The sequence below is a fragment of the Amblyomma mixtum genome, chromosome 7 (assembly GCF_055824585.1).
Source record: "Amblyomma mixtum isolate Tamu chromosome 7, ASM5582458v1, whole genome shotgun sequence".
Lineage (NCBI taxonomy): Eukaryota > Metazoa > Arthropoda > Arachnida > Ixodida > Ixodidae > Amblyomma > Amblyomma mixtum.
This window is the reverse complement of record NC_143018.1, coordinates 28,058,324-28,068,307: the sequence shown is the minus strand read 5'-3', so window position 1 is coordinate 28,068,307 and position 9,984 is coordinate 28,058,324. Positions and strand designations below refer to the sequence as shown.

Here is a 9,984-nt window from a genome sequence, read left to right as displayed (position 1 = left end):
AAGCACTATTCAACACTGGTGTGCAAGGCGTTGGAGGCCAATGAAGGTCTAGGTGAGGTGCGAGCTTTGCCAGAAATTGGGGATAGAAGTTGGAGCAAATCAGTAGTGGCGTCTGCGTTGTGTAAACTGTCGCATCGGCTCAATTCTCTCGGCATCAAGGCATTCACGGTCGACCCTCTCTCTGTTGAAGCCATTACCTACGCGGCGAATCAGGGCAGCTTACGTCACGTGGCCGTATTCTGTGACATGCCGAGGAAAGCCGCGGGGAAACTTTTCTCCGCAGTCAGCCATTCTTGCCTCTTGAGCTCGATCGAGATTGAAGGCTTACCGGGGTTCACTCGGTCGAACGCTTTGCTCCTCGCGAAAGCGCTGAGAAGCAATAAGGCGCTGCTGAAGCTGTCGATAAGAAGTATAGAAGGTCGTGTTGAAGATATTATCCTGCAATCGCTAAAGGACAACGCTACATTAGCAGAGTTGACACTGCAGCGTTGCAAATTCTTTTCACCGCCGTTGTACGGCATTGAAGCACTGCGCACGAACCGCGGGCGTCGGTGCGCCACGCTCATCAATGTAACTTTTGACGACGAGAGCGCGGACACAATGGCAGAAGTCCTTCACGAAAACTCAACAATTGAAGAACTCTGCCTTCGGTTTAACTCGTTCAGTATTGGTGGTGCTCGTGCTTTAGCTGATGCTCCGAGCTACAACTGCGCGTTAAAGCGCTTGGACATCTCTTTTAACAAGATGGACGAAGAAGTTGTCGACCCCTTTGTAAGGGCTCTCACTAGAAACAGCTCCATTGAGTACGTGCATCTCGAGAAAGTTGAGATTCGCGAATCCTGGAGGCCTTCATTGCCTATGATGGGAGACATCTACACCAGACTACAGATGACGTGGAACTCAACACACCAGAAGAATGGGCTGCATGTCTGCAAGAATGTGAGGGCGTTCCTCGACTGTATGTTGGTTGGACTAAAGATGTCCGCCTCTCTGCGATTTCAGCCTGGTGCTCAGCGGCAGCTCGTGTGTCCTGTGCCTCGCTTACGGAACTCACCATCCAGTGTCGTTCCTTAGTGAAGCACAATACCACGATTGCGCGCCTTCTGGATGCAGCTTATTGCATGAAGACGCTAGGTGTACACTTGAAAGGCTGTACATTCGCAAGGGCGATCTTGGGCTGCCTCGTCCATAACAAGACCTTGTGTGAGCTTGAGCTCAACCAGGAATTTTGCAGCATGGATGTCGAGGTTCTTCAGGCTGTGTTTCGCACTAACAGAGCGTTCTACCGTCTGAGTATGGGACCCATTGGCGCTGTTGTGAAGCCTTTCGGTGCGCTGGCTCTCTCTTTAGAAGACAATTTTGTGTTTTTAGACCTTTATTTCGACGACACCCTTTCCCACAGTGGCAGGTACCCCCTCCTGAATCTGCTGAACAGAAATCGCTCATTTCTTAATCGTGCAGTGGAGTGCGTTTTGAAAGGTAGTGCGGACTCCGAGTCAGTGCAAGCCCTTCAAGTCCTCTCCGCATGCGAGTCCCTCCTCTACGCCGTGGCTGACGTTTCGGGCAAGGAACGAGATGTCTGTATACGTGTCTGGTGCGTGAAGCTGTCCGCCGACACGAGAAGACACATCAGCAAAAGTCAGCCGAAACACGAGAGGTACAAGACAGCTAACGCAAGAACACAACTATGCTGAGCATTCATTCACCAAGATTTCCTTTAATCGTGGTCTCAGCACAGCCAAGGAGTTTTCTGCATTGTTCAGTCGATGTGCCCCTATTGATAGACATCAAATATAAATGTGTTTTTTGGCGTACAAATGTTTTGGAACAATAAATAGGCGCAAGATGTTCCTTCAGCCCTCTGCTGGAATTCTACCTTCTTTCTCGTTCATTTTTAATGCAGGAATGCATTAAATGGCTACATTTTCAACTCCCATTCTCCGAGTGAGACTCAAATGAGTTTCGAAAATTCTCGTGGGTTCTTTAATTGTGGTTTTAATTACTTCTAGTATCGTAAAGTGAAGCTGTACTAACTAAAAACGTTTTTGTTTTAATTACTACCTGCAATAACGACACTGCGAAGGCACAATATTGTTAGTCTGGAAAAGCCCGTCCGCCAAGGGTTGCCGCCGCCGCGCACTTCACAGCAGTTTAAAACAAGAATCGCGGTAGGGGCACCAGATGGCGTCACTTAAAATAAAGTATTGACCTCAATGACCAAACAAAACTGACCCAAACGAGTCAACTCCGGATAAATGCGGTCGCGGCAGCCAAAGCGATGACGAGAGTAGCGACGATCCCGACGATTTCAGCTGTGCGGCGTCAAACATGGCGGCGCCCTTCGAAGCCGGACTACAGTGCACTGTAGCCGGGCCCCTTCCTTCGAATCGAATTCTCGTTGTTGCTGCCATTTCAGTGCATTCACTGGCTATAAATGGGGCACCGGTTATCGCTTCGTCTCACGTCGTCTATAAGAAAACTTTCAGTGATTAACCTGCTTTATTTTTTTAATTAGAGTTATGAGTCTGGCGCTTCTAGGCTTAAGAGGAGAGTCTGTTTACAGTAATGGTTCCCGTACTGAAAAACAGATGGCGCCACTATATGCTCAGTTTATTTTTGCGTCTCTGCTAGCATACGCTGAAGCGTACGCAATCATGCATACGCTTATGGTAAGTAGACAGCGCATATTTATGCTCTTTTCTGACTATCTGTGCACGCCAGCGCCTCCGCGCTGGCCATCGAGGCACCCCATGAAAGCGAGAAACAGCAACGGCGCGGCGGGCCCGCCTCGCCCGGCTGTCAACAGATGAGAACAGGTCCTACTTTTTGCGGCGAGCGAATCCGCTTCGCTCACCGGATTTTTTGACAAGTGTGAACACGCCCTTATAGCGGACAGAGAGACGGAAGCGCCAATGCATGAGTAGCGGCGGGGTCGGTCTTTTTTCGGGGTCTGTTTTCGAAAACACTTTCAAAACATGATTAAGCAAAGTTAAACTATAAATATTCGTGTGATTTACAGAAAAAGCGAGCGGTACGCCTTCTACAGTTTACTAGAACAAAACGTACGTTTCTGTGACATTGAGCATACTAACGGTACGTAGTATATTTTTTAAGCTCCTGCAAGAAAAGTACACCACCTCCTGCTACAAAAAGAACGTTTGGGGTCGCCACCACGCATTTTTACGCGACTTTCAACGTCCGATTAAAATTACATTCCAGCCTAAACCTGGAGCAGTTGCCTGGTTATTGACGTTATAGGGTTCCAACAAGCAGAATATGCCATTATTCATACACTGATCTCCATGAGCTGACTGACCATTTAAGAGCCAACTGAAGAACTCGGAAAACCTTACTATGTATGTTCTGTATGTGCGTGCTTTTGATGACGTCACTTGACAGTTGAAGTTACTCTGCTTGTTCTCATTGCAGAAGAACGTTGTGAAGAGGCGCAAAATGATCTTGGCAGCATTGAAAGGGGAATACATTGTTTGGATTCTACACGGATTGCTAGCGAAGTCAAGAGTTTGTTAGCCTGGCCTGGCACCTGCCCAATTTGAATGGAGTTCTCTGCACAGTCTCAGTGCAGGTCGTGCAGCACAAACCTGGTGCATTTACTATGAACTGTGTTTCAAATGGTGACACAGACTACGACAGCTTCTATCTGGACAGCGCTCTACGGTCGTACTGGCTTCTCAGATGTCATCGTTGCATCACGCGACTTGAGCTCGCTGGTGAAGTAGTTTTTCTAACCAACTTTCCTATGCTGTTTTGCAAGGCGCTAAGGGTTAACAAAGGTCTAGAGCAAGTCATAATAGATACCACTCATATGTGGGATACTTGACATGGAATGCACGTGTACAATGCCCTGTCTTCTACCCTAGCAAGCATGTCTGTTCGCCTCAAATTTTTGTACATCCAAAACCTAATGGCATCCAGCATCGCCGTGCAAGAAGTGGTCAATACTATCAGGAGAGGTGCAGTGGATCGCTTGGCCGCGTGGAACGGCATGTCAAATAGAAGTGCATCGAAGCTATTACGTGCTGTGGGCAATTCTTCTTGCTTGAATGTACTTGAGATGCAAGGGTCTCTGATACCACCTCCAAGTGCTGCTCTTCTTGCGACGGCTTTGAAGGGGAACTTGACACTACGGAAGTTGTCTGTGTGCTATCTGGGTGCAGATGTTGTTGGCACCAACCTTACTTCTCTAAAACACAACACTACTCTTGAGGAACTGTCACTCCTATATGCACATGATATATCGGACAATACAATGTGGGATGGTTTGCAGGGATTGCGTGTGAACACGAGCCTCAAGCGCCTGAAGTTCTTCTGAAGATATTGGACGCCGCACTGCGGGCTGCACCACGCCGTGACAACGCCGGCACCTACGTGGAAGAAAGAACGACCTTATGTGATTGCTTACGGATGTGAGTACAGTCCTTGAAATTATGTTCCAAAATGTTGTGGTGGGGTGCGTGAAGTGCAGTAAATGCGGCTGGGTGATGTCTGACAACTTCTTCGGAGTGCTGTAGAAGTGAGTTCGCGCAACGGCTTCTGCAAGTGCGCTTTTTTGACGTGACCGCGAGCCAGTCACACAGCCACAGAAACCGTCGCTTCGTGCCTATAATTTCCTCTCCGCAGCGAAGAGGTTGTGATATGGAGTACAGTTGCATGCCTTTAATCTCATGATATCATTGGGCTCATTATTGCGATGAATTTGACCAACGCGCGGAAAGCACTGTGTTGGAACGACGTATGCTTCTCAGTGGCAGTCGTTCTCGGCATTTAGTTTTTCGTGCTTGTATGTGCATGTGTGCGTGTGTACAGGGTATAATTCCAAGCTCAACAAAACATGGTCAACCTAGTCCACGATACGATGTAGCTACAAATGTCTTGAGTTGCGCACGTCAAATGCACAAGAAATGTTGCCGATGAGTTTCGCCACGAAAATAAGTAATCCCTTTCCGGCTTTGTTCGCTCATAGAGAGCATTAAGCATTTTGTGGGCACTAGCTTTGATTGTTTTTTTGGCAGCTGTACTGCGGGATATGCACAATGAAGATCACATCCAAAGAATAGCTGGAAGCGCCGATATGATCCAACAACTGCCTCCTTTTGACCAATTTTATTTTCAGAATAATGTACTCAATTAAAAGATAAGAATTATGAACTAAATATGCCTATACCAGCCCAGTTAGAAAGTCAGACCTTGTATCAAGCATTTGCATATTTTAAATGCGTGCTTTGAGTTGCTTGTTAGTATCCCAGCACACTTATCCTCCCTACTATTTACTACAAAGGAATGAAACCCACATGAACATATCCCGCTATAATTGAAGGCCTATTCACTCCGCTTTGCTGTCAACAGCATCATCTCACAATAAAATAATAGTCTGGTCAATTTCCACGGCGTCGTCAGCAGCGGAGCTAGCGGGCGCCAGTCGAGCCGGACCCCAGCGTCGGGCCAGCGGCAGCTGCGAGGCGGTTCTCGCAACAAATTCGCTCGTACCACAGTTGTCACTTTTACCAGCATCTCGGTACTGGCCAATGAGCCAGAAAAATGATATATTTTCTCATTTCCCTATCCCAGGGTTTATTATTTACGTCAAGAACACTCATTAGCTCGTTTTTATGACGCCGGCAGACGGGATCCAGGCTGGCCGGCCGGCAGGCTCGGTTTACTTCACGTTCGCACAAGAAAATACAAAACAGCCATGCTACCAGAAAGGATGCTTCCTAGATTCGAGCAACGGCAGCATGCCTGTGCTAGAGTGGAGCTTTCGGCAACGACACCGCCTGCAACAACGCCGGGCGACGAACTGCTCTTCGGGACTGGCCAGCGCTCAAAAAAGGTGCTACACTCGGCACACCTTGTTCGTTCCCCCAAATCCGGGAGTGTTTAAACGAAGACATGGCACTATGATTGGCTTCAGGGTTAATTCATCAACGCAGGACGCCATGATACAGCTCAACAAAGACGTGGTTGATCCTGGGTACGGCACGGGCACCAAGGCTATCGTGGGGCTCGACCTAACTAAGGCCTTTGACAATGTCACCCATGAGGCAATATTGAGGAACCTATCGGATATAGGGACGGGAGGTAGAACCTTCCTGTATGTCACAAAATTCGGCGCATTTTAGAAACAAACAAAGAAAAACCGCCGCGCGCACGGCGTCTCGCCGGCGCGAGCCCAACGGGAGAGAGGGAAAGCCCCGCCGAGCGCGTGCCTCTCTCTCCACCGCCACGGCGTGCGCCGAAGGAATGAGTCATCCACGCCGAATTCTCTGGAACAGACGAGTTGCTTCTGCAGCTGACGGGGGGAAAGGGCGTAGACTTGCGTGCACTAAGACACGTCCCCCTCGCCCGTCGGCGACGGCGCCACTCAAGAACACGCTCGAAACTTCGAGATGCGACCCCCGACCTTTAACCAATGGGGACGCGCGGCCAGTGAGAAGAGGGAAGGGAGACAGCACTGCAAATGCTGCGTGTATGTGCGCGCCTACTCTGGCGCGTTGAACAAACAGACGTGGAAGCGAGCCTATAAAAGAGGACGTTGACCGCTATCAGTCAGTCCGGACCGCCGTTTAAGCTTCGGAGAAGCGCGCCCGTTCGACTCCCGGGGAAAACACCACTCAGCCAGCCACGGACCAACGAGGCAACGTTCGCCTGTCTGCGGGACGGCATCGTCGTGGAACTCCGGTCGTCGGACTGCCGCAGTGCCCGGTGAACAAATTGTGTTTTGTTTGTTTCTCTCTCTCTCTTGTTCTAGTGCACTTTAGGTGTAATATTTCCTTTGAATTGTATTCTCTCTCGAGTTTAACTTTGCACGTGTTGCATTGTTCTGTTAATCACTTTGTATGTGTCTGTACTAGTGATTGTGAAACCTCTGTATCGTCTCAATTGCTGTATAAACTTTGTTATTGTTTGCGAACCTTCGTCTCCGACCCATTCTCTGGCTGCGACCAGCGAAAGCTGGGCACCGAACGCCCAAAAACCTCTTGTCACTTGGTAGCTGGTCTCCGCTGAGTTTGCCACGCTGAGTCGAGGGCATCTCCTTCGAGTCCGAGACCGCTACCCCCACACGCTCTAAGGGTGTCTGGGAGCTTCCCACGTAAAAGTGCGCGAAGTCTTGGTGACACTGTATATCAGATCGTTTCTGGCGGGTACGACTGCTGAGCCCGGCAGCTTGCTCTCCTGAACGACTGCTGAGATTAGTCGGAGAAATGAAATCGAATCCCTTCCCATTGGGGGGCAGGGGGACACCGCAAAGATCGGTATTATCGCCGTTCCTATTTAATCTAGCCTTGATCAAGGTACCACCCAGGCTGCAAGGGATATCGGGACTTAAAAATACATTTCATGCGGATGACATTACTCTATGGGTAACAAGAGGCAGTGACGCACAATTGGAAGAAACTCTACAGTAGGCGGTGGCCATTGGTAGGAGCTAGCAGGAGAAGCAGGACTCTCGTGCTCTCAGCCCAAGTCCGAGCTGTTTGTGCTGACGGATAAACCAAGACGGATACATGCGAGACACAATGTGCCGCCACCACCTTTAGAGGTGAAAGTCGGGGGAGTACCGGTCGCTGAGGTTCAAACTATCAGGATCCTGGGTATGTATCATCAGACTAACAGTAAGAATAGCGAGTCCTTGTGAAGGCTTAAAAATACGGTCAATGCTACCGTGCGGCTAATCAGTAGAATCGCCAATCTTAAGTCATTTTTAAGGAAAAAGACTTGTGCAAGCTAGTGCAGGAGTTTGTGCTCAGTAGAAAAGTGTATGCGACGCCTTATTTGAAGTTGGACGCGACGGAAAAAAGGCAAGGTGGAGGCTATGATTAGGCAGGCGTATAAAGCGGTCCTTGGGTTGCCTCACAATGCGTCTACCGAAAGGCTGCCGGGATTAGGGGTGCACAACACCCTAGAAGAACTACGGGAGGCGCACTTGGTGATGCAGCTCGGTAGGCTTTCAAAAACAAAAGCAGGAAGGGACATATTGGAAAGGATCGGCATTGGAGTTGACGTTCCAGCCGGTGACACGAAAATTCAGATGAGGCGGGAAATGCACAAGGGCTTGTACATAAAACCTTTGCCCAAGAACATGCATCCAATACATCACGAGGACCGCAGGAAGGCAAGAGCCAAAGCTTTACATGCTAAGTACGGGAAGTACAACGGAGCAGTCGATGTAGATGTCGCCGAGTATAAAGACAAGGATGCATTTGCAATTGCGGTGGTGGACGGGCGGGGACGCTTGATCGCCTCTGGATCAGTCAAAACCCGCTCCCCAGAAAATGCAGAGGAAGCGGCGATAGCACTTGCTATAACTAGTAGTAATGCTGACCTGATCTTCAGCGATTCAAAAACAGCCATCCGAAATTTGGCGAGTGGCAGAATATCTGTCACAGCGGCGCGATTGCTGAATCGGACCACGGGGTGAGGGACTACGGAGGCGGAAATTGTCTGTGTACCTGCACACTCTGGGAACCCTGGGAACGAGAGAGGTCACATGAATGCTCGAGGTTTCGTCAGCCGAGTAGGTGAGCCGGACGTCCCGGGAAGGTCCACGAGAGATGGGCTGGTATCCCGTCAAGACCGTGGATTTACTCACCCCCGGACAAGCAATTGGTGAAGGCGCAGGAATGCGTCTGGCGACGATTGCAGACTCGATGTTTCTTCAACCCATATGTGTTGAGAAAAATCTACCCGGACATTCAGCCGGAGTGCAAATGGTGTCAGGAATTGGCAACCTATGACCACATATTATGGAGCTGCAAGATAGCACCGCCACCGCCGGATATTATGCGTGATCCTTCCCTCGAGCAGTGGGAGGCCGTGTTGGCCAGCTCAGACCCGGTCGTCCAGACCAGAGCCGTGGAGTGGGCCACCCACGTCGCCGTCAGCCATGGGTTGATGGCCTTCTAACACGGAATCGTCCACACATGTTCTCTGACAAAAATATACTTTTTCCGTCCATGGCACTCAGTGAAAACAGCGCAGTCAAGCTGACCCTACAATTCAGCACACGACACACCGCTCACCAGCTCACTTCACCGTCACCAAGCAGAGCTTTCGTGTACTCGACGTCATCGTGACGTTGGCGCTCTGCGGGCTCGCACTGGCTGCCACTGCCCGCCGGAGCGGCGTGCCGGGCCTTCGCCGGACGCGGTGCGCCGGACATATCTACGCGGTTTGATGCATCCGGCAGTCGCCGGCTGGCCGGAACGGCGCCGCCGGACACGGCGAGCCGGACCGGATTCGGAGCTCCCGCCTGACATGGGTCCCCGCCTTAAACCTTAAATTATCGCTAACAGTACACACACACACAACAGGTTTCACGGACACGTTCCCCTTGCCGCGAGGCCTAGCCCGACACTGACCTTCGACGCCAGTGGCCTGGCTGGTAGGTATATTCCTCGGCAGTCGTCAGTCGGTCGTGAGTACAACGGCTCCTACGAGTCTCCGCTGGACATCGAAGACGACGGTAACCCACCGGCAACGGGCACAAAGCGATGTCTAGAAGCACTCCCGCTTGTACGGCGAAAATTAGCTCCGCAGCGAGCAGCAACGAAGAAAGAACGGTGGTCTGACACGTCTGTGGTCACGTAAGCTGCTTGCGCATGCGCGTTGCTGTCGGTTAGAGAACTTTTCAGCGGCGCTGTGCGCTGTCGGACTTATCAACGATAGAATATATCTTCTGGGCGGAGAGGCCTGGAACCGTGACATGTGCACTTTGCCGCGCCGCTGCTTCCATGGGCAGACGGCGCGTCGTCACGTTTCTTGCGGCCATACTTTTTTGGTTTTGTTTTCGTTGTCTGCCTCTGGCCCGTCTAGATGAAGTGATATCAAGACTGCTTGATGCCACAGCTTGGGCGATGCTTTCCGTGTTACTCTTTTCTCCGGCACTTTAGGCAAGTGGGCTGAAAGGAGAGGAATAATTTTCACATCCTTTCGTTTGAATTCAAAAACCTAATGGGCTCCAGC

At 50.4% G+C, this 9,984-nt stretch overlaps 1 protein-coding gene and 1 pseudogene across 1 annotated transcript in view; both read left to right on the top strand.

The window, feature by feature from the left end:
• Nucleotides 1-4,250: 4,250 nt before the first annotated feature.
• The window catches only part of LOC149335437 (ATP-binding cassette sub-family C member 2-like), a 100,485-nt gene continuing 94,751 nt past the window's right edge, over nucleotides 4,251-9,984 (top strand). Inside the window, exon 1 of the mRNA XM_089552127.1 lies at nucleotides 4,251-4,427. The gene's annotated coding sequence lies outside the window, so the exon portion shown is untranslated. The remainder of the gene's footprint in view (nucleotides 4,428-9,984) is intronic.
• Nucleotides 5,540-8,925, top strand: LOC149335439 (uncharacterized; annotated as a pseudogene).